The following is a 26,705-nucleotide window of genomic DNA, read 5'->3' as shown; positions in this document are numbered from 1 at the left end:
CGATGGGGCGTGGCCTCGGCGTGTAAGGGCGCTTCAAATACACAGTAAAAGATGCATAAGGGAGCGATGCTGATGCTGGTGATGCGAGAATAATTTCTCACCGGAGGCAAGCTTTCGAACGGACTGAGAGGGTGATGATGGACTTCACATTTAGGTTAAAATAAGCAAACGCAAGATCGAATCAACTGCCTGAAGCAGAAGTGAACATTTACTCAAATTGCAACATAAGAGAAATAGGTGAGAGTGAGACCCTGGATCGGATCCATCCTACAGTCGCTGGAGGTAAGGGCGTTTCTTAAAAGCATCTCTTTAGCATTCGCGGTTTCAGTTCAGAAGTTACAAACTTACAGATTGCTGGTACTGCTATAAGACTATAAAACCGCTGATATAGTAAGAGTTGGAGGGTTGTGCTCTGAAGTTTGAGCTTATCTCTTTCTTTCATTAAGGTGATAGTCCAATCCTATTCACCTACTCCGGGAAGCATCTGAAGAGATTCAAATAACACAGAGACATTTTTATTATATGCATTTTATTCTTAATTTAGGCTATTAGGCTAAGTATTGTATTTTTCATTTGGGTCACGCTTTAAATGACAGTTTTGATGTTACAGCTTACACCGCAATTACTGATAAAACTACATGTATTTACTGTGTAATTTTGTCGTGCTGCTTGCATATGATGACTATATGGTCTTACTATATTATTTCTTACAGTAACGCAAGTCATAACACTGTTATTTACAGTTTGAAGTGTAAGTGTTTGTTTAAAATATGTGTAAAACTAGTTTTTATATACCTAGATGGATCCACTGAATCTCCTCACCTAATTTTCAGTCATATCTGCTTTATAATAATACGTTTTATAACAATAGTAATATATAATAATATTTAAATCATGTTCTTATTGATGCATTCTCTTATACAAAAGGCATAAAAGCTGTAACAGGGATGTTACATTTAAAAAAATTACACTTTTGTTTCTTATTTACCCCTAAAAGGTACATATTAGACTTAGCACCTGAAGTTTACATATTCGTACCCAAATGGTACATTGTGAAAGGTTGCCACCTCAGTGTCAGCTTTTGTACCTTTTTTCTGAGAGTGTGAAGGAGTGTTTGATCAAAAAATATAACAAAATAACATCAGAACAGAACTGCAGCTGTATTAGTATAATTTCATATCATGCATCTGGAAGATATGATTTAGAAGCAGGAACAGTGCATCGTGACTTAAATCATAGTGGACGACTCAATTTTGGCAGCGTATCCTGAGAGGTGTTTTCTCGTTTAAGTGCCTTGATAGTTGTGTTTGCATGTACTGAACGAAAACGCGCTGTTTAATTATAGCTGCTCTAAATAAAACAGCACAGAAGACCTCTGAAGGAGCAAACCAGAAGAAAATGGCCCGTGGGAATATGAGTGAACGTAGCAGAGACAGCACAGGAACCCTTAACACTCATAATGGATGCTTACATCCTCAGTTCATCTGATCACACACTCCATTTGATTACTAACTGTGGATTTATTTCCTTGGGCTGCTTTCCCTGTTTCTTATAGCTTAATGATAGAATCCCAGAGTGTGATATTATTGGCAAAATAATGAACAAATCAACATCTGTTTTGGCCTACAGTGGTGGACAATTATTACAGTTCATATTTCATAGTGCATGCACCTGTTTTTTTTTTTTTTTACATCTATGCATGTTGTAGTCACTTCTCCAAAGAAACTTCAAGGCATGCATATTTTTTTTCAGTAGTTTATGTGTTCCTGAAAATTGAACTCATGACTTTAGCATTAGTGCCGTTCTCTAGCATTAACAATATTTATAAAGATTTAAATATTGTTACATATATTCTTTCAATATGTATTTAAATGTATTATTGCACACACACACACAAATATATTTTTTTAGATAACCTACATATATGTTTATTCTTTAAAAAATGGATATAGATATTCTTTATGTGAAATGTTTAACAATAATATATTTTTTTATTCATAAAATACAGTAAAATACAGTGTTTGGTGTAATGTATTACTATGTAATTAACTTAACTTAATTACATTCCCCTTAAAAATGAAGGGATTACTCTTCATTTTTCTGTTATTTAATTACCATTAAATTAATTACCGTTAAATGTTATTACTATTTAATTATTTGCATTAAATATTGAATTGACTATATATATATAAATAGTGGATTTAATATAAAAATTATGAATGTTACCGTTTTCCTTCGAAATACTTTAAATATAATATACTTCAGGTATAATGCTGTATTATATATGAATTATGTATAAACTATAGATACTCTTTATATATAATTTAGCAAAATATTTCAACTTTTTTAGTCAGTGCTTTAATTTTTATTATTTCAATTTGGCATTTTTATGATAACATTATAAAAAATCAATGTGAAAAACGAGTTAAGTCACACGTAATCTATAAAGTACTCAGATTATATTATCTAAATGTGGAATGTAATAGATTACATTACTAATTACACTTTTGGTCATGCAATTTGGAATCAGTAACAGATTACAATTATTAAGAAATCCCCCCAGCACTATATATGTACAGTATGCTAATATTGCTCTGTGTGTGAGCTGAGGTTGTGTGTTATGTGTGTGTTGAAGTGCGTCTCTCCAGTCCTGAGTGCTGAAAGGGTCGCTGCCGGTGCTTTACATAATGCACTGAAGAGTTTGGGCTGTACACACAGAGGCACCGTTGCATTAGTTTGGAGAGGTCATTGAGAGCCAGCAGTGCTGTGGGTGGAGAAATGCATCAGGTCTTTTGTGGCCCAGAACAAATGAACATGAAATAACTCTTGGACTTGTCCTTGAGCGAGTCCTCCTGTCACCTGAGAGATGCTTTCAGCTTCATCTCTCTCCATCGCTGCGTGTCTCTGTCGACAGTTCAGCTTATCTGTCTCACTAACTTTCACTCTGTCTCTCTTGTCCTGTCCACTTCCTATCTTATCTTCTTAATCAGAAATGATTCTCGCTTTCACAGGGCGCTAAATGTTCAATTGAACCAAGAACAAAAGTGTCCAGAGGGAAAGCAGGGCGTACAGCTCCATTCACTTACCATTTAGTACCTGGTTTTGTATGAAAAATGTAGTTCCTTTAAACCGATCAGTGAGAATCTGAATAAGCCACACCCCACAGGAAATCAAATTAAAATGACAGGAAGAGAACAGATGTACAGCTGAAGTGAAGAAATTCTACTTCAAATCCCTCCTTTCAGTCTATATTCAGCAAAATGATACTGACACGGAAAATGAGTCCTGGTTTGCTGGTTCACTTAGCTCAGTGAACTAAAGATACAAAACAAAAGGCATAAGGATATGGTTACAACCTCATTGGACAGCTTTTATGAAGTATATTAAGCAAATTTTCCGAGCATCCCAATCAGTGCTGTGCAGATTGAATCTACTTGTTGCATGTGTATACATACGGTGGTATTTTTACCAGCTGTTAAGAAATGTGCAAAGGAAGTCAAAATAGAGGCAGAAATGTGTATGTTGCACACAGAGAGACAGTTGCAAAGAGACAGCGGTTCTGATTCCTTTACTGAACTGGAAAGTGCAATAAGAACCAGGTATGCATGAGCATTCCAGCCTTTTTAGGGTTGCATCTTATGACATCATGTCCTGTTTTGGCTTGTTTAGATGTTTTTGGTCTGTGTTGCTTATAAATATCAGTCAAACTGCAGCAGAATTAAAAAGGTGGATCTCGGTCTCGTTCGTATGGCAGCGTTCACACTTAGTCAAATCAACTGAACTATCTCTAGGCAATCACACCAGAGTTTATTTTAATCAAGTGTAAAAAGCAAGTGTAAACATGCCCTAAAAGGCATTCTGAGTTCAGTCCTGAATCGTGCACGCACATCACTGTTTGGTACACGCTGACTCTTGCTGAAGTTTGCTCGTGTTAGGTTTCCAGCCTCAAATATTGCCAAAACTTATCTTTACTCTGTAATGTTTCATTAGAGACATTTAAACAGTGAGTCATAAGTCTGTTTTTTCACTCAGCCCACTCTCCAAGCAACAGTTCTCTGTCCTTTTTTTTTTTGACACCAATAAGTATGTGCTGTGTGGTGGGTGGATGTGGATGAGTTGTGTTCTGGGTATTTACATTTAATGCTCCGTGTTTTTTCACCTCAGCAGTGTGGTGATAGGGCAAATAATTTAGTAGGCCCTCCAATTGCATTTATTGGCATCAAAAAAGAAAGCTTTGAATTTTAAGTGTTTTTCTCTCACAAAAATGCTTACGCTGGCGTTTCTTTGATTCAGTATGCATCCTATTTAATTTAAATGCTGCACTAGCTCCAGTACAGCTTTTATTTGACTCTCTTCACAGCTTTGGATGTTACTTTGATTAAATGTATACTGACACTGGCTCACGTCAACAAACTGAATTTTATTAATAAAAATAGGTTTTCTTAAAGAATCGGTCACCCAAAATTTGAAATTTGCTGACAATTTACTAATTTCCAGAGCATCCAGGATATAAATGCATTTGTTTCTTCATGGAAACAGAATTGGAGCATAACAATTTAGCATTATATCACTTGCTCAATAATGGATCCTCTGCAGTGAATGGGTGCCGTCACAATTAGAGTCCAAGAAACTGATAAAAACATCACAGTAATCCACGATTAATCCACATCTCTCCAGTCCATCAATTAATGTCCTGTGACTTGAAAAGATGTGTGTTTATAAGAAACAAATCGATCATTAAGACGTTTTACACTGGATTGTTGCCTGGTATTTAAAGGAACACCTTAATGATGGACTTGTTTCTTACAAGACATTAACTGATGGACTGGAGTCGTGTGGATTATTTGTAGATTATTGTGATGTTTTTATCAGCTGTTTGGACTCTCATTCTGACGGCACCCATTAACTGCAGAGGAACCATTGAGCAGGTGATGTAATGCTAAATTTCTCCAAATCTGTTCTGAAAAAACAAACTCAACAAACGCATCTACATCTTGGATGGCCTGAGGGCAAATATTTTTATTTCCTTTTCATTAAATATTTCTCATCACATTACATCACCTGATGTTTATTAGCCATGGACTGGATTTATATTAGTTATACAGTTTGTGCTGTGTTGGTTATCCACTTGAACTGTAATGTGTAAGTTGATATTAGTAAAACATATTAGTGTGTGAGAAAGTGATGAAAGGTTGAAACACAAATGAGGTCATGAATTGTTGACAAATTGTGACGGCCCAGATGCATCTTTCCTTCACACCAATTAACAGCTGCTTTCCCCCCATTTTTACCCAATACCAAAAGCCAAGGATGATAATTAAAGACCTGCCTGCAGTGCCCTCAATAATTAATAACCCATCCATGAATTTTTCATCGGCTCCAATACGTTTGCAGATGTGAGGGGCTGTGTTCAGGCATGGCAAATAAAAAGGAAAGGAAAGTGTACTAAAAGAGAGATCAGCCCCAAAGGGTTATTGGTTACGCACTCTCCTAATCTCCAATCACCGCTCTACTACAGTACATCTATGGGGAACAACACCATTGTCTTGCTTTCCATTGTTGTACTTTGATCTGATGCATGTGGCCATGTGTACATGTTCATATCATTACATTTTAATGGTTTGCAATAGCACTGCATTGTTATATTCTGTGTACATTACAGAATGTGAAACATAATCGCTTTTAAAAGGTGAAGATCTAGCTGTAGAACTTTTGCACCAGACTCGTGAACATCTGGCTGGATAATCTCTCTTAAATTACAATCTGAGCCATTCATCCAGTGCACTTGGCTTGGTCACTGAGCTGAGTGGCACAACTTTTATAATGAAGAACTGAGTGAATCAAACAACATCTGTTCCACAATATAGCACTTTATTCATTATTTTTCAGATCATCAGGACACTTTGGCACATGATAGAGAGACTCATGCAATTCATAGTATGTGTTGTTTGATCGTGTTGTTTGAATGTGAAAACACACACACACGCACACACACACACACACACACAGTGTTAATTTCATTGACTAAATATTTTCGTCATTATTTTCGTCACGAATATATTTTTGCCGACGAAAACGAAACGAAAACTAAAATAGAAGGCACTGATGGAGACTTAAACTATGACTAAATTGATTGACATTATCGTCAACGAATAAAGGACGAGACGAAAATAGACTGTGACGAAAATCAAATCAGCAGACGGGAGAGATGCGAGGAATGAACAAAAGAACCGGCAAAACTATGAGGTGTATCTTGTGCAAAATCTGCTACTCACTAAGCAAACTGAGAGGAGAACTAACGTGTATACGCTCGCCAGCCGTCTGGCCAAAATCCCATAGTATTCAGGCGTCAGACGTAAGATATGAGACGTCAGACGTCACGGTCACGTGTTGGAGCTGCGCTCAAACTACGCGGCGGCGTGGCGGCGGCGTAGCAAAAAAATGATTTTTTTTACTTTGCGTCTGGATAACGTACGCGTGGATAAGCGTCTGGATAACGTACGTGTGGATAAGCGTCTGGATAACGTACGCGTGGATAAGCGTCTGGATAACGTACGCGTGCATAAGCGTCTGGATAACGTACGTGTGGATAAGCGTCTGGATAACGTACGCGTAGATAAGCGTCTGGATAACGTACGTATGGATGACGTACGTGTGAATAAGTACATTAATAATAATTTGGCGTTGTCCTATTTTGCTCTAAGTAAGGATTTAAGGTAATAATCATGATAACAGCACCTAAAGTACACATCTGTCTCCTCAGTGGAATAGTCTGGGTCCAGGATATGCAGGTGCATATGAGCCCTGGCAGTTTTGGGACATAGCTGGGGGAGAACTTCTAATTAAAACAAGGGAACGAATAGAGAGCCCTGCATAGGCCCGGCCTTTGTCCAACAGCTTGTGTGAATTCTTTGCCCAAGTCGACTGGATACCGTGACTTTTTTTCTCTCTCTCTTCCCTATTACAAAGCTATTAAAATAGTTCACTTTTGATTTTTAATAGAAAAGTTGTCATTTCTATTTGTTTCTTTAAGTTAATTTTGAAATATGTTTGGAAAATTTTGCGTTTGGTAAATTCGAGTTTTTGATTTTTAAAGGAACGAGCAAGCTGCAGCTCGTTCAGACAGTAAGTTGAGCATTAGATGTTTGTTCAATTTATCCTTCTCAAACCAACAAGACTTGCCTAAAATAAACAGACATAATAGGCCTTCACTTCATGCATTTCACAGTAGGCCTATTAATTTAAACATTTAACTTAGGAAAATGAGCACAGGCGCATATCCAATCGTTTGTGCGGAGAGTGAGCGCTTTGCAGGACATGGAGGAGCCAGCTTGCTTTTTTGTTTTAATGACAGTAAAAAATAAAAAATGCGCCGTCAGTTTTGCTCATAAAGATAAGAGTATGCATCATTTGGAACTCCAAAGGGTCTACTTGTACATGTGTGCACTCACAATATCAACAAAACCTTATGCTTTTGTAAAATAAGGAAAACAAACAGGATGCGATTTCTTCTTGGTCTTTAGCAGGAGCGCTTCACCAACATGATAAATATATCTATAGAATGCTTTTTGCGTTTTAAATTACTATTTTAAAACGTAATAATTCAAATCGAAAACAAAATCTCTTTCATCATGTAATTCTAAAGATGCATTTCTCTATAAAGGCATGTACAATGAGGAGATGGCAAGACAGGTTCGTCAAATTCATTTTTGCAACATTGACTCTGAAGACATTATTTTATTAATTAATAATACAAATATATCGCCACTGGTTTTACATTTTTCGTTTTTTTTTTTTTTCGCTGTGCCAAAATTGTGTTTTCATTCAGCAGCCTAAGGCAGCATTTTGTGCCACGTTCAAAAATAACTGAATAAATAAGATTAATGTCATAATTTAAGAATAAAGTCAAGCTTAAGATAATAAAATTATATTGTGAAGTAAAAAAAGGTCTGTGGCATCCATCATTCTTTTAACTTTTTTTTAACTAACTCTGATCGATTCACGAGACATTCGTTTGTATTAAACTGTTCTGGGCCGGGTTTCCCGTTAACGATTGATCTTATCGCTTAAGGGCGTTTTCTACGAGTAATTTTACGATCGTTCGTTATTGTTTCACGTGCATTTCCCAAATATGCACGTAAAGCAATCTCACGTAGCCGTGCTTTAAGTGTTACTTAGGAGTTGCTATCCGTTTGTCAAGTGCTGAAATCTCACCTTAGAATGGCTCAACAGTAGTGCACGATTGCTTATTGATGTTAACCTAATGCTGCGTTCCAGACAGACAACTTGGATATAATAATTATAATTAATTATAATACAGTACACTATTATATTATATTATATTATAGTGTATTATACTTTACATAATCATATATAATGTACTTTATATACAGTATAGAGAGAGAGAGAGAGACGTTATTGGTTTTATGAACTTCAGCAAGTCCCCCCCCCAGTCTTTGAATCATTTACCACATTATTTCTTTTATTCGTTTTTTTTATTATTATTTTCAGTCATTTAATTTAGATGTGCTTCTATTTTTTCCTCCCCCTTTTAATTAATTAATTTCTAAATGTATAAAAAAATAAAGAAACGAGTAATAAAGTGTACAATAAAGCATAATCAAATCCTTATAATTATAATTTTTAATGAGCCGAAAAGAATACACGTCACACCGCTGTTTATCAATTTGCACTGGCTTCCAATTGCTGCTCACATAAAATTGAAGGCATTGATGTTTGCCTAAAAAACTACCACTCTCTCCATCTCTCCATCTCTTCCATTTTATCTTTTCATGTATTATGCAATTATATGTATGTATGTATGTATGTATAAAGATATAAAGACCTCTAACACTACCTCTAACACTTCTTTTTATTTATTATATCATTTAAAAACCTATGCTACGTAGCAATACTTTGTTAACCTAACTGAGTTATAGCACTTATCATTGCTCTTTTGTTGTTTTTGATTGCTTCCACTGTCCTGGTTTGTAAGTCGCTTTGGATAAAAGCGTCTGCTAAATGAATAATGTAAATGTAAATATAATCATATTTCGCTTGAATCAAGTTAAAGGTGTAATCTGCTGATTGTCCTGCAGGTAACCGCATAAATCTGTTTTCTTAAATACACTTAGGGCTTAACCATTACTCCAGAGCACCCGTAGATCGATGATTTTCAAGGGCTACTTAAGTTATGATGCTTTTGGGAAACAGACCGTGATATTAAGATCAGTAGTATGATCGTTTTTATGAACTTCTTAGGCTTACGATGCTTTTGGGAAACAGAACGTGATATTAAGATCAGTAGTATGATCGTTTTTATGAACTTCTTAGGCTTACGAAGCTTTTGGGAAACTCAGCCCAGTTTTTTTTCAACATTCATTCAAATAGTAATGTTTATTTCGTGCTGCAAATATTGAAGAGGAAAATATAATTGATTCATATGCAGTTACCAAATTATCTCACTAAATTAAGCATAAAAAGCGTAAAAAAAGACGTTTATTGTTGGTACGTAGTTTTTTGCATATATGTCCGGAACTGACTCGCTATGACAGACTCCCTGTGATCATAAGGCTTCAGTAGACATCAACACAAAAGTAGGCTACTATATAGTACCGACTTATTTTAATAGACATAATACTTGAAAATGAAAATGTGTCAAAACAGTTTAAAAAAATTTCAAATAGGCATATATAAACGTATTAATTAATTATCAATATATAGGCTATTAATTTGAACATGTAGAGTAGCCTACAAGAAACTGCTCTTGTAATAAGGAACTGGTGCTCTGCATTTAACCCATCCAAGTGCACACACACAGCAGTGAGAAGTGAACACACACCCGGAGCAGTGGGCAGCTACAGATCCAGCGCTGGGGAGCAACTGGGGTTTCAGTGCCAGGGTACTGAGTTCCAGGCACGTGCACAGGTAGGGCTCAACCTGTGCAGAGCACATGCCCTTTTTGCCCTTACACTCTGAAGTGCCCTTTTTTTTTTTTTTTTTTAATCAATGCTATTGGTCACCCTTTACGCCTGTCTGTCTGTTTTACCAAATTAAAGTTCTTAAAACAAGCTTGTGTAAATCTTATTCGATCCTCAAGCTGTCAGTAAGCTGATAACTCCGCCCCCTCTATATTCATTGAATCGACTGAAGTTCCACAGCAGCCGCACAGTAGACAACAACTGAGCTGAACAAAGTTTTGCGAAGGGTAAATAAATATCTTGTTGTTTGAATAAGTACTACTAAACACTGTCTATAAAGGCTCATATTTTATTTATTTGATGTCTGACTGACTGACTGAGAAATGTGGGACGTCGCCTGAGAGAGAGGGCTAGCATTTGCCATCTAGTCATAGCCAATATATAGCCAACACTTAAATAGCCTGTGCATACAGTAGCATTTCATCTTTTATAAAATGCTAATTTGGCCAAATGCATTTTACCACAGGAAAAACTGAGCGCTTCGTCTATATAGCTAAAAAAAACTAGTTTGAAAAAAAAATCACATTTGCACACATTCGCTGGTCAAAAACGATATATTGATAAGTAATACAACAACATATAATTTGTTTTTACCATCGGGAAATCATAACTGTTTCGTACTGGAACTTACACAAAGCGACGAGAGATCCTAGATAACATATTTCTAAGAAATTTCTTCTTTGATTTGTGATTGCTGATACACTTAATTTATTAACATTTAGCCTAATCATGTTATGGTATACTCTCTGTATACTCTCTGTATAAAATGTTATAAAACATGGTTTTACTACAGTAATGTAGTAGTAACTAAAAAAAAAATTTCAGAAGATCACTTAAATCTTTATATTTTATCATGCAGAATGTAATTCATGATTCATGCCAAGGCTTCATTTATTTGATCCAAAATACAGCAAAATCAGTAATATTGTGTAATAGTTTTACAACTTTAAATAACTGTTTTCTATTTGAATATTTTAAAATGTAATTAATTTTTGTGATCAAAGCTGAATGTTCAGCATCATTACTCTTCAGTGTCACATGATCCTTCAGAAATGCTTTTCACTGCAACTGTACATTTCACACTATTTTTATTTATTTTTTCAATGCTGGCTTATTTTAGGGAAAGTGTAGTGAATAAGAGACCTTCAAGAGACCAACATCCCTGGTCCACCACAGTATCAAATTTTTGCCAGATACATGGCTCACAGAAGGTTGCTGTTGTATTAGGTTTAAAGAAGCCCTTAAAACCCTGTTTATCTATATTATCTAATATTATTATTATGGATGTTATTAATCGTGAATAAATCTAAAGCTTTTGAGACTATTATTTTGTGTTACTGAATTTGTCATGAAGATGTGACCATTTCTTCCTTTTATGCAGGCTTACTAAATAATATTAATATAAAAAAGGGGGGGGGGTGCCCTTTTTCAGTTTCAGCACATGCCCCTCAAAAGGTCTGTGCACGGCCCTGCTGAGTTCAGTCATGGGTACTGAGGGTGGAAGAGAGTGCTGTTCATTCACTCACTCCCACCTACAACTCCTGCCAGCACCAAGACTTGAACCGGATACCTTCTTGTAAGTAGTCCAAGTCTCTAACCATTAGGCCACAAACTTGTGCAAACTTCTGTCAAAATCAAATTCTCCAGTCAAAAACCCTTACATGATCTATCAATATCAAACTTTGGCCTCAGATGACAAAACCTACAGTACAAATACACACACTACAATTGTTTAGCTTCCTTAAATATAATAAGTTATCTTTACTTAGTTGTTATACTTACTAGGTTTTATTAAGTTACACAATTTGCTAATTTTAAGGCGAATAGAACAACATGCTGCAATGAGTAATTCTTTCTTAAAATATTCAAGTAGCTACAACAAAACCGATGACATTAATTCACCAGTGAGAGGCAGCAGTGCGCTAATGTGCAACAGGAACAAAACAACAGAAGAAGAAATAAGGACGGTGAGCATGCGCAGCAAGCAAAGTTTTGAAGCTGCGTCGAATTTGCTTAAACTAAAAGGTAGAAAGACTGTTTACATTTCACCTCTGGACAAAGAATGACTGATTACTTCTACACAATAATAATAAGGTAAGTAAAAAAAAAAATAGTGTGGATGTATCTTTCTGTGTGCTGCTAATTTGAACTGACTAACATTTGCTCCTTGTCAGCACCAGTGTTAGCAACAGGGAGCAACGATCTTTGCTATTCTGCTATTAGAATAAAAACTATAGAAATACACAACTTGTGGCACATTTGGGTAAAGGTAAAAACTTTTAAAGACTTTTTTTTTATTTAATTTCTCAAATTGAAAAATGTTTTACTAGTTAAAAATGAAAGCATGTAAATTCCGAGAAACAATTCAAGAACATGCAAGAAGTCGTCAATATGATCTTTATATGCCACTTATAGTATTAATTGTTAACAGTAATCGTTTGCAAAATTTCCTCTATAATTTTATAACACTTGTGAGGCTTTGGCCACTTTTTAGGTTAAAGTCATTTTTCAGTTTACAAATGTATTTTCATCATTTTAATACAATCATAGTCATTGCGTAACCAGACTAAAAGGTTTAAACTGAATGAGCTCGTTATTTTGCAGTAATTATTTATTTGCTGTGTTAAAAACACCAAGTACTGTAACAGAAGAAATGCTGCCTTTGAATTGGTTTTATTACTGATGCCTCAAATAGAGATGTATAGAAAATTTATTTCTATTGTTAAAAATGCAAATATCAAGAAATGAATGTGTCCTTGTTCTACAATTCACAACATTAGTGGAACTTGATTTTATATGAAGAATTATTTTTCATATTTAGGAAAAAAGCTTGTGCCATCTGTCTTCTCTGAGCAGCGGTCTCGTGATCACCGGTCTCAGTATAATAAAGGTGAGATATTTCAACAGCAGTAGAGCCGTTTTTGACTCAATCATGTGCTATGTTTTATTTGCAATTTCAAATAATTTATTGCAGTTCCAGAATACCTGTAACCATATTTCCGTATTTGTAACTGTGTTTCTTTTCACATATCTAAGAGGACACTTCACATCCTAGAACCCATAAAATGTATGATGCTACCTTAAATGTTTAATAGTTTTATTATATTTATTAATAATATTTAAAATAAACAGCGCTTATTGACTTCAATGACTTCTTTATTGACACTTAGAAAAGATTTGACAGAACTACACACCCATCTGAGGCCTACCTGTTTTAATTCATGATCACCCTGGATACTTCTACAACTAACCTGCTTGGTAAGTTCCCATAGTTAGTAACACCATTTTAGACAAAAAATGCCTGTGTATTTGCTGGTATATTACTGAGATACCTTTATAAAGATTAATGTTGATTACATACCTAGTTCAATCAAAAATGAAAAATGTGCCATTTAATCTCCCTCCTGTCAATCTATTCCATAAAAAACTGTGCATCTTCCTGACACGAATGAAGATATTTAACCCAAATCTCTGACACCCAAGATCCCATCAAATCAATCCATTTGAATGGAGCCGATTAATCTACTTTTTGGGCCAAACTGTTCAATGAATTGTAAGGAGCAGTTTCAGTTATATTTCCACTTGAACTCTGTTAGGCATGGATTGATGAACTGTTCTTGATCCAGAACTCACTGAACGTGCTGTAGAAAGCCTAGATGGTAGTCACTGCTCAGGGTTGGTCATTTGTTTTTGCCTAGCCACCAGTTTCTCTGCAGCTGGGCAACATGCTATTTGAGTTAAGTAAACTAGGTAATATTAAAATTAAAAGTAATATTTAATCTTTCGTAACGTGGGTGCTTTTTACATCAGGTTCGATATCTTAACTATTGCATTACTAAGGCAACGACTGACACATTTATGTTGCATTCAAAAGAGCTCTGTTGACAGCCCAACAGTGAAAAATTAAACCATATCCGTATTAGCACAGAATGGAATGGTTAAGCATTGAGAATTAAGAATGGTTTGGCCTGACAGTGGAAAAGAGGCTCAAATCTTTGAAAGAGACGTAATTGCTATATGATCAAGTGTCTAATATTTTGGGTAAATAGACATTCAGTTAAAGGACAGAAATTTATTTCACTGAAAATTTCTTTATTTGTGTTCTGAAAATAACTTAAAGTCATGGGTGAGTAAATGATGACATGAATTTCAAGTTTGGGTGAACTAACCCAATGTTATGGCAGTGTAGGCAAGACAGAAAACACTGAAAACTGATCATCCACATTTCCCTGCTAATATTGTTTTTATTTGGTTTTAAACAGGTGTCTGATGCTGATGCAGTCTGGGCACTAGTATCTGTTGGCTTGCTGACTATCACTGACGATGAAGTACTTCTCCAAATCTTGACCCAGTGTCTTCTGCCATCATTGTTCAGGGTAGTACTGCAAAGAATAGTTTCCAGGGTCTGCCTCCAACATTTGCTTCCCGAACACCATGTGCTACGCTTGCATCACTACATGTGGGTTACTCTGATACTGTGAAGAAAACCTACAATATGATGCTTGACTTGGGACAGAAAAAAAAACATTGGTAACTTGTGTGGCCAACTCATTGCCGTATTTAAAATCATTGTACTGCTACCTCCATTGTTTAACATAACTAAAAGCAGATTGTTTTTGCTTTGTTTCAAAATTTTTGTAATACGAGTTAAAACTACATTGAAAAAAATATATCATCTTTAACTTTGAACTGTCACTACATTTGATTTAGGGTAATTATGTGTGTGAAGAATAGAACATTGTTGTCATGAATTTGTAATAGATTTTTGAAGTATTTAAGTTACTAGAGTAATGGTAACTTTTTTTTTTTAAAGGCAATTGGTCAAAACTAGATTTCTGTTCAAGTAAATACAACTTAGAAATTCCAAGTTGCAGGAAATGTTACTTGATTTAGCTAAATTTAAATGACTTGTTTGAAATACGTACATAGTATAATGTACTTGATTTAGTTGTTGAAAATAGTAATTCTGAGTTACACGTTTACAACACTTATAAATAAACCTTTGTTAGTACAAATTACTATTCTTATTTCACTTTACTTGTTTTTTTCAAGGCAATCGGTTTGCATACTTTTTTTAAATAAAGTTTACTCATTTTAATTTACAGTGCAGACAAGCTCCCTGCCCAGTGCACACTAGTGAGATAAATTCAAAACACTGTAATTGTAATAAAGTACTGTAACTATACTGTACTACACTGTGTGATTCTTTCAGCTCTCTCTCCAGTGCTAGGATGCATTTTTAAAGCAGTCACCTGTGCTCCTGTTCATAATTTCCTGAGATGCTACTGAATGCATGCTTATGGATAATTGTGTGTTATTTGAGTTCATACTGTGACAATAGAGTTAACTATTTGATGTGTTTGTGTTTTATGAATGATACTTTGGAGAAATCATTAAAAAAAAATTGTAATGTGTGTATATATGAATTATATATGAATATTATAGAATATTATAATTTCTAAACTACTAAATTATTAAAACATTACATGATTGAAGTGTTTACTCATGGCCCATGGTCCATTGTTAATTTCGAATTTGGCCTTTGGATTTAACTATTAGTGCATTAAGCCACTTTTCAATTTATGTTTTCTGGTGGACAAAACACTTGAACCTATACAAATGTTGTCTTTTTGGTTTATACTGTCCTTATCTTGGTGCCATTAGTTATATATGATGCTTACAAGAAAGCTGTGAATTGGTTGTTCCTGGTTGTTGTTTTACATGTGCACTTCTAAATAACATTGTAAGTTCATTGATTAGATATACTGCAGTTTAATTTTAATTTTACTCATCATATTTTCATCAGCATCCTGAAGATTATGAAATATTTGGGGATTTGGAGGAGCTAATTGTTATAACATGCAGGTTTTTCTTTCTTTTTGCTCCCAACAAAAAAAAAAGGAAAAAAAAAACACTTAACTACAGCACTTAAGGCATTAGACAAAATCACACACACAAATGGAGAAAAAAAAAAGATATTAAAAAGGACAAGGCGCTTGACGTCACGTAGCTTCTCACGCGAGAAGGGGGGCGACGAAAGTGTCGCGCTTCTTATCACACGTCTTTGGTCACGGCAAGGTACGCGACGATCGACACGATGATTGCTTAGTTTGCAAATCAAATGCATAAACCACACCCCATACAAAACAGAACAGACTGCATGAGAGAAGAGAACCAATCAGAGCCTGAACTATTGAGACGTGAAGCGAAGGTTTCAGTTTTTATGAGCTCCCGCGAAGTCGGCATTCGAAGAGGTGATAGGGACTTTAAGCAACAGCCTCTGGTGGAACGGCAACGCCATTCTGGCGTTGTATTGCGCCTGCGCGAATTTAACTGCTACTTTGTGACGTTCTAATTTAACGGTCTACTACGGGAGAACAGCTGATTTGCCGGAGTCGCTACAACGTGAGAGGTTAGGTAAATAAATGTTATGTTTTTAGACTTATTTACATCATACAATATTAAAAACTCCTCTTCTGACAAAAGATTGTCATTTAACGCCAAAAGCAATCCTTCTCTTGCTTTTTTAAATTATATATTTTTAGATCTCAATAAATGAATTAATGCTGCGTTGCGCTGTTCTGTTTGACCGTTGCTTAGTGACTTTTACGTTCTTGGCTACAGCGGTGTGACGGCAAACTTCCGGTCGCTGTAGCCGTTCCATTCGCAGCTGTTGCTTAAAGTCCCTACTGTCTAAAAGAGCGACAAAATGTCCACAGCTCACTTCACGTTTGACGACGAACAAAACAAAACAAAGTGTAAAGCACGCAGAGCGCTCATTCGTGGCAAGAACACAACCAATTTGAAAAGACATTTACAGACGAGCCACCCGGACATTTTCTCAAATGTAATTTCACAACGATGTTCTTTTGTTTATTGAGCTAAGCAAAATTGGAATAGTGCAGTGCGTAGATGTTGTAGCATTAAATATTACGAACTGAAAAGTACTGTAAAATAGCCCCTTCTTCAAATTAGATGCGAGCACAATACTAATACGTAATATCATGATAAATACATTTGATTAATACTAATGTTTAGTATATTTTATAATGTTCTACTTGCTGACAATATCACAAATATTTCTATATTAGTCATGTGAAACATGAATGTTCACATCCTATCATTATACATACAAATCTAGCAATATTGTAGTATTTAAAACATACAATATTGCTAGACAAATGAATACCTTATAAAATCTTGTTACTTTTTTTATCCACCCAACTTATTAAATATTTACTTTAAATGTATGCACTCCTTGTTCAGCTCAGCTGTAAGCTTTAAGGTCCTGGACCTAACGTTATTTTTCTTTTATTGATGGTCAATTGGCAGCTAGTTATTGTTTACATTATCATGACAGTGTTTGTTGCTGCATAAAAGCTTTTGAATCAAAATAAAGACACAGTTGTGTTGAAATAAAGTTGAATTTGTGTTTTATATATTTTGGTTAAGTTTGTTTCCTATACCAGCTGTAAAAAATTGTCTAGTAAATCTGTTATTGATTTTAGTCTTATTTTAGTCGACTAAAATACCAAGCAATTTTAGTCGACTAAAATAAGACTAAAATTAAAACAAATCAGATGACTAAAACTTGACTAAAACTAAAAAGAATTATAGTCAAAAGACTAAGACTAAAACTAAATTAAAATTTTGTGTCAAAATTAACACTGCACACACACACACAAACAATTAAAATATAGTGTCCAAACATTATAGACACTATAGTGATTTTGGTTATGTTTTACGTATATGTTGTCGTTGTTGTTTTTTGTTGTTTTTTCAGAATGCATGGCTACTTTATGTAATATATATATATATATATATATATATATATATACATATTATTATTATTTTTTAATTCTTTTAATAATAATACAAGTTTTGGCTTGTTAGTTTTGGCAGTGAGCCTCACCTGGTAGAAGCTGTAACTAAAAATTAAAAATATTATCCATAAATTCTGACCTATTAAAATAATAATAATAAAAAAAAAAAATTGTATTATTGTCAGTGTTATTTAACAATTATATATATTACCTTTCATACTGAATATATGATATATGATATTTAATAATTTTTTTGAATATAATATATTGAATGTATGTGTGTATATGTATAATGAATATTAACTATTAGTAAAAGTTTTACTCCTTTTTTTGGCAAATGATTATATCTTTTTACATGGATAGTTCCCACAATTAAAAAGAGATTCATTTTTTTCTGAGGGTAAATTTGCTGTGTATTTTTTCATCTTCTTTTCCTTTAGGGTCTTATTACTGTGATCTCTCAACTGTGTATTTGTATTCCAGATTCACTCTCTCATTCACTCTTTCATTCAGCTCTTTTCCCAGCTCTCTCTCTCTCTCTCTCTCTCACACTGTGTCTGTATGTCCCATCACACACATATGCAGTAGGAAACCCCAAGGGCTGGTCCTATTTGCTTCTTCCTGTCAGGTTGCCATGGCATCAGGCAAGGTGGCCCCATTTCCTGCCGTGCAGAGGGGCCGGGGGGGTTACGTCCAGAACGACTGTCCCAGTGTCTAATGCGATCAGACAGGCGTGTGGAGTAGTGTCACACACTACAGCCAGACTGAGACTCACACACACACAGAGAAACCTCTCTTTTGGCCTCTCACACACTCCACCTTTCCTCATCGCTGAAGGTGATCTGATCTCTGCGGCAGCAAGATGGCTGCTGCTTAAGATGATCTGTCTCCAGTCTGTTAAAGGATCAAAGCTTACATGCACTCTTAAAAATAAATGTTCTTTATTTGAATCTTTGGTTCCACGAAGAAACTTTAATATGTATGGAAGCTTTCAAATGAACAGAATGTTCTTTATAGTGTAAAAAATGTGTCTTTAGGTTAATTAGAATGTTTTTTTAGGAATCACTGAAAGCTTCTTTGGGGAACCCAAAATGGTTCGTCTGTGCCATCACTGTGAAATTCATGTAAGGGTTTGAAATATCACAAAGTAGATCTCTTAAAATCTCAGCTTTTCCTCTGACACAGCAATGAGATTAAATGGAAAGCAAAAGGAGACGTTTTTTTTTTTATCTGTAGCATTTCAAGGGATATCTCAACAATATTTCTCAACATGAACTCAAATATATCGTATCAAAAATATTAATATGATCTGTGCTGCTAGCTCTATATTCTTACTATATGTCAACAGTAGTCTTTGTTTTTTCCCCACAAGAATATTTCCCAGTTGCTCTTAAAATGCACGCGTTGGCAGAATGAAACTTAGCACACAGGGAACTGAGAAGCTCTCTAGCCTTAGGCAAGAAATATACGCAAATATGCTAACGTGGATGTAAATGCTTGGCCAACGCATTGCTGGCATAATAATGGTCTCTTCTGAAAGCAGACACTTGTTTCTCAGCAGTGTTGTTATTGTCAACTGAAACTATTGAAAATTATTTTTAAGCTAAAATGAAATGCATATTATAGCAAATTTAAACTTAAAAAACAGAAATAAAATAAGTTGACGTGAAGCACTAAAATTAAAACCATAAATACATTTTACCTAAATAGAAAACTAATGAAAATTTTATTTCTACACTTGTATGGTATGCTTGTTATCTATCTATCTATCTATCTATCTATCTATCTATCTATCTATCTATCTATCTATCTATCTATCTATCTATCTATCTATCTGTCTATCTATAATCTATATATATATATATATATATATATATATAGATAGATAGATAGATAGATAGATAGATAGATAGATAGATAGACAGACAGACAGACAGACAGACAGACAGACTGACAGACAGATAGATGGATAGATATTTTGTTTTCCCCGTTAGTAGACAGGAGCTGTAGTTGCATGACTGGAAATACACTGAAAAAAATAATAAATGCAACACTTTTGTTTTTGCCCCCATTTCTTATGAGCTGATATCAAAGACATATCATAACCATTTATTTAATAATATTAATAATAAAGGGCTGGCTTTTTATTGTGGCCAGTCTAAGGCACATCTGTGCAATAATCATGCCATCTAATCAGCATCTTGATATGCCACACCTGAGAGGTGGATGGATTATCTCGGTAAAGGAGAAGTGCTCACTAACACCGATTTAGACAGATTTGTGAACAATTTTTGAGAGAAATAGGCCTTTTTTGTTCATAGTAAAAGTTTTAGATCTTTGAACTCAAAACAAAAGTGTTGCGTTTATAATTTTGTTCAGTGTTGACAAGACAAGATGGCTAACAAGTGAACTGACTCACTTTGGTATTAGAATGATTCCTTCTCAGATCAGCATCATTTAGTGAATAATGGACATGATGATAATATGACAACCAAATGTGAGATTCCATCAATATTTTACTAAATGTACGTACACACTTTTCAACAACAATTTCGAATGGATGTTTGCTAAACACTTGACATGACAAATACCAAAAACAATATCATGAAAAAACAGGTATATTCTTCCTGATTACATTATAAAACTCCTACCTTTGCAATTATATAAAGTTGGTAACGATTAATAATGTTTTGACAGTAAAATATGCATAAATGTAAACAAACAGACTCTGTGTGCCGGTGTGATGGTAACAAACCTCAGAACTCAAGGGAATGATAGAGATACCTTCATATGTCTGTGCCATTAAAAAGCTGCCATTAACATGTTTATATGATTTACCTTGCTCAGCATGATTCTCATGAGAGTAGTTGACCTGAAAGAGAGAAAGAACACAGTTTATGCTGAAGTAAGCTATACACCTCTCACTGGGATTGCATACCTGTATTGTGTTATGAATTGGTGTGTTTGCATTCACTTGTGTAGAGCATGCCAACGTTTAGCCTATATTGGGATTTCCAATAGCGTTGTTTTCAAAAGAAACAGGTTGTACATGTGTAGAAGTGGTTCTAGTGTTGTTAAAATCTGATCTTTCCTACCTGAACCGACTAGGAAGCTACAACAAGCAACAACAAAATGCGAATGATTGCATGCTCGGTATGAAATGTTTTGGACTTTTATGCACCAGTACAGCACAAGTCTTTGAGGTACATCAGACGTTTGAGGCTCTTTGCAGAAAAGCGGGACACACCCCACCCGTCTGACTGTCCCCTCCCCCGTCTCATCTCGCCCCTCTTCTTCAACACACCTCTCAGGGGAGTTAATTTGTGTGCGACGCATGGAAAGATCAGAGTGTGGCGGGGGTGATTGAGGGTGGGGTAATTTTTCCCCATCTTGTTTTCATTTCCAGAGCCAGTGCCGTCTGAGTGCCGTGTCCGTGTTCAGTCTTTGTTTTGAACAGGCCTATCGCTGCCACGCGAGAGCACTTTACATGGGCTGAGCAGATTAAAAGACCCCAAGAATAGGCAGCTCATGTCTCTGTGTGAACGTGTATATCACACAGTATTGCGAGCACACACTCTGAAGTCAGAGGTTCATGATGTTAATTGATGAAAAGCTTTTTTTTACCATGTTTTTCTGAACTTCTTGGAGTGTAAATAACGTGGTAGCATATATATAAATGTGGACGCCTAAACCTACATAGTAGTTGTCAGTATAGGACATCATCATGGTAAATACCATAGTACTTTTTTGGTATTGTGAAAATGCACTTCCCTTATAAAAGACAAACATATATGGGAATGTACTTATAATTCAATATAATAAACAATGTATTTCAACATATTTATTCATACTATGATAAATGCATGGACTTGTAAGGCAAGGCAAGTTTAGATATGTAGCACATTCATACACAAAGGTAATAACATAGACAAAGGTTAGATAAAAAGGAATAAAAATAGTCATAAGAAATATAAATAGAGTAAAAATGATAAAACATTTCACAAAATATTAATTAGACAGAATTCATTATAAGAATATACACAAATTATAAAGAATAATGAATTATAAAGAACTTATTACAAGAAAAAAAACAATATTACTCACTTTATTGTTTGCATAGTTATACATTTCATATACGAAAATATGTGTTATTGTATATAAGAGAAAGGTGTCTACTAAAAATCTATTTTATGATTTTTTTTACAATTGGATGACTATTAAAGGCTATTTATACACACACACATAGTAACAAATTTATATTATGAAGTGTATTATTAAATACATTACAATATACAAGTGTAAATATACTGTCACATATTATTCACGGTATGAAAATCAGCAATTTCTTATGTATTATTTAATATATTGTAATATTTAACATGATATGTTATTCTGTATATTTCAATATACATTCAATTATTTAATGTATCGATTGTTAATATATAGGGAAATATGTGTGAGTTCCTTACCATGGTTTAATCACAGGATGTTTTTTGTTAAGGTCAGATGAGCAGTTAGTATTGAATCAAGCACACAAAACCCCTCTCCTCTTAGTGTTTTATTTTGCATATGACATAACAGGGAAGTTGCACTTCATTGCATCACTGGGTCTATTTTAATGCACATCCAGGATGTGTGCTTTGTGATAGATGAAACTTTGTTCCTCTCTGTGATGTGCTTTGAACAAAGTTGTTGTTAGACATGGCGCACAATATAAGTGTCACTTTCCATCCACTTAGTACTCTGTAATTTATCAGCTTTCATTTAAAATGTGTCATATTCTCAACTGTTTTTCTTCTGGACCCAGATTTTATATTGGGAATGAAGTGGTGACCCAACACAGAATGTATTAATGTTACAGTGAGCCAAAAATTCATCACATAAAACAAATTAGTCTCAGTTTTTCACACAACCTGACCTGTCCATATACCATCTACTGAGTCATAAAATTACATTTATGCTTTTGAGTCTGATTCCATGAACTTATACATTTGCGTTGCTTTACTGTTTAGACTACAACAAAACTTGTTGTTACAGATGAATTTGTGTTAAAAACATATTGTTTGGTATTGTAATAACATATTGTAGACTTGGTTCTAAACCACAGCCTTAAAAAGTTTCTGTAAATATTTTTGTCTATTCTAACTACACACAATTAGTGTACATGGTGATTTCAGCAGAATTCTTTGACCTACCAGTTGAGAACCACCGTCAAGAATCTCCTAAAGCCCGAAATGCCATTTGTTCTAATTAATTCTGTTGATCTTCATCTTCAGTTAAGGATTTGTGAAAACATATGGTAGCACTTTTAGATTTTTGTAGTTTAATGTCTGTGTGAGTCATGCTGTAAGACCTATTAACAGCTCACAGTCTTCGGTTCTTTTCTCGCACCTCCTGCCAGTTAAATTCAGCAAATTTGCACCGAGTGGTATTACAAATGCATTACAGGCCCTAGCATAGTGGGATATCAAACGGTAGTCCATCACTAAAAGCTCCCATTTAAACTGGGGGTATAACTCTTTTTTTATGACACTCAAAAAAGATGAAGACAAACGCCACTGTGCATTCTTGTATATAGGTTGCTTTCACTCCAAATGCCTTGCAGAAGCTTGAATATGTGTCAGGTGGTGCTAAGCAAATTCAAAAGTAGCCAAAATGCTTGAGGCTAATATATGCTCCTGAGATCTCAAATGCCTCTGGCCTGGATATATTTTGTCCGGTGGATGTTTAGAGTGTGATAAAGTGCTTGGAAACTGGTTTATTGCATTGGTGTTCATTTTGCCTTTCCTCCTGTACAGTTACAGCCCCTCTGAGAGCTGTTACACTCACCGCGTACAAGATCGTGCAATTCTTCCAGGCGCACTTACATTTACGGGAAGATGGTATTGAGATGTACGGTGCATCACATTCAGGCTTTGATATGTGGCTCCTTTCATGTGTTTATCGGAGCCTGTGCTTGGCAGGTGTATTTTTGCATGCAGGCTGGAACGATCCTGCATACTTGCTAACGATTGCTTCCTGTTTGACTAGAATGAGAGATGACTGAATAATCAATTATCAGAGTGATCTCTGAGCACTAGCAGGGGAACGAAGTGTTAGAATATTAAAAACGTCAATTCTGGATATTTAGTCATTGCAACAAATGATGCTTTGATTTGTTTGTGTGATCTTAAGGAGAGCAGAAATTCCGGTCTTTGTTTAATATTCCTTCTGCAACTGATGCTAATAAATATCTCATCTAAAGTTGGCGTTAATGTCATTTGCACTTGGCTGACATCATATAATCTGCATGATTTATATATCTTCTTTCTTTTTCATTTTGCAGGGCTGGATGAGAAAATTCCTGTCTTCCATTTCGTAGAAATCTTCCCTCCAACTGTCAGCTACCTGCTGGGTGCAGCACTCTAGAGATCCTCAATATGGAGAGAACTGCCATTTCCACTTCACTGCTCGCAGTCTGTTTCGTTTTGGCTGTTTGTCGCTGCTCCCTTGCAGCTCCCTTCTGCCCTGCCCAGTGTGTCTGCGAGACCCGCCCATGGTACACGCCTCAGTCGGTCTACCACCAAGCCAAGACTGTTGACTGCAACGAGCTCCATTTGAGAAAAATCCCATGGAATATTTCAGTCGATACTCAGGTGCTGCTTCTTCAGAGCAACAATATCTCCAGGGTGACCTCAGAACTCCAGAGCTTGGTAAACCTCACAGAACTGGATCTGTCCCAGAACCACTTCACACAAATCCAAGACGTTGGCTTGAGTAACCTAAGCCAGCTGGTCACACTTTACCTTGAGGAAAACCAAATTAAAGAGCTGCCTGATATGTGTGTAAAGGACCTAGTCAACTTAGAGGAGCTTTATATTAATCATAATCAGATATCTTCTATTGGTCCTAATGCGTTTTCAGGCTTGGGGAACCTATTGAGGCTTCACCTTAACTCCAATAAGCTTGTGGCAATAGACAGCCATTGGTTTGAGTCCCTACCCAACCTTGAGATCCTAATGATAGGGGAAAATCCCATTCTCGGCCTGCAAGATATGAACTTCAGCCCCCTCTCTAAATTGCACAGCTTGGTTCTCGCGGGAATGGGCCTCAGGGAAATACCTGAGGGTGCTTTCCAAGGATTGGACTATCTCGAGAGTCTCTCGTTCTTTGATAACAAGCTCACGGCTGTGCCAAAGAAAGCGCTGCGCGTTCTGCCGAGCCTCAAGTTTCTTGACCTTAACAAAAATCCCATTGTCCGTATACAGGAAGGTGACTTCCGAGACTTTCCTCACTTAGAGGAACTCAGTCTGAACAACATGGAGGAGCTTGTGACGGTTGAGAGGGGCGCGTTCTCTAACTTACCACAAATGGCCAAATTGGAGATTTATAACAACCCTCACCTGTTCTTCATAGACCGAGCTGCTTTCCTGAAAATGCATGGCATGCGCCACCTTACTGATCCACAGTAATGACCTCATGCTTTTGCCCCATGAGATTTTTTCAGCTTTCCCCAGTCTGGATGAAATCAGTTTTCATGGCAACCCACTCAGGTGCGATTGTCTTGCCAACTGGTGGCCCATCCTGGGCAACCAATCTAGCCTCAAAGTGTTGGAGCCCCAAATAACTCTTTGTGCCTCCCCACCACATCTTGTTGGCCAATCACTTCAGGAAGTGGTATCTGCAAGTTGGAATGGGGCAAGCAATACCTGCCTGCCTCTAATTTCTCAGCACACCTTCCCTCCGCAGCTCAACGTCAGCATAGGACAGCTTCTAACACTCAATTGCTGGGCCGTGGCAGATCCAGCACCTCAGTTTTACTGGGTGACACCAACTGGAGACAAAGTCACTTCTGAAGCTGTTTCACCTTCCTCCAATGAGGGAGAAGGAATACCGAAGAAGCATCGGATGCAAGAGCAAGGTGCTCTAGAGATCCCACATGTTGAACCTGAAGATGCTGGTCTCTACACATGTGTTGCTTGGAATGCAGAGGGAGCAGACACCCGGAGCATCTCTGTGTACGTGGATAGGAGCAACTGGCATGGTAGGGGGCCTATTAGAGGTCATCAAGGTGTGCTGAACACCACGGGATCCTTGGTAATCCTAGCAAAAATCATCCATGCCCAGTCTGTGGTGCTCGAATGGAAGGTGCACCCATCCGCCGCCTCTTCCAACCATGAGGTGTCACAACCCAAGTGGCTCAGTGCAATGGGTAAAAATCGACAACCCGCAGATTAGCTACACGGCGATGGTCCCCGTAGATGTCCAAGAGTATAACCTCACACACCTCTTGCCTTCCACGGAGTACCAAGTTTGCCTGACCATGACTGGTACAGAGCAGACCCAGCACTCTTGCATCAATGTGACCACCAAAGAAGCCAGCTTTGCTGTGGAGATGGTTGCCCAACCGACCAACGTAGCCCTGGCGGCGGTCATGGGCTCAATGTTTGCCATCTGCATAATGGCTCTGTTGGTGTTCTACATTGGGACGCCGTATGAAGCAGAAATCTTGTCACCACTCTCTCAAGAAATACATGCAGCACACCACTTCCATTCCTCTGAATGAACTCTACCCACCACTTATTAACCTCTGGGAGAATGAGACGGAAAAAGAAAAAGAGGGCAACGCTGACCCTCAGAACTCACAGATAGACACTTCAAAAACATACATGTGGTAGCTGCACAGTATATAGAAGAGACATTTTAAACAGTCTATGTGCTGTCTTGTACATAAATGACAAGTATGTATTATTGATTTGTCATTGTGAAAGATGTATGTATTTTTAGACTGTACCCTTCAATGCCAAGCACACTTGTTTGCAGTTGTGATTTGTTAGACAGCCAACAGACGTGGGCAGCAAAACACACTATGCTTTTGCATTGCATTGTATTTTCTGAGACTAATTCAATGTTAAGCATGCCA

At 36.2% G+C, this 26,705-nt stretch overlaps 1 pseudogene; it reads left to right on the top strand.

Moving 5' to 3' along the window:
* On the top strand, positions 1-26,705 carry LOC113073857 (leucine-rich repeat neuronal protein 1-like; annotated as a pseudogene).

The sequence above is a fragment of the Carassius auratus genome, unplaced genomic scaffold (genome assembly GCF_003368295.1).
Source record: "Carassius auratus strain Wakin unplaced genomic scaffold, ASM336829v1 scaf_tig00013110, whole genome shotgun sequence".
NCBI lineage: Eukaryota > Metazoa > Chordata > Actinopteri > Cypriniformes > Cyprinidae > Carassius > Carassius auratus.
The sequence above is the reverse complement of the archived record's forward strand: the minus strand, read 5'-3'. Positions and strand labels throughout refer to the sequence as shown.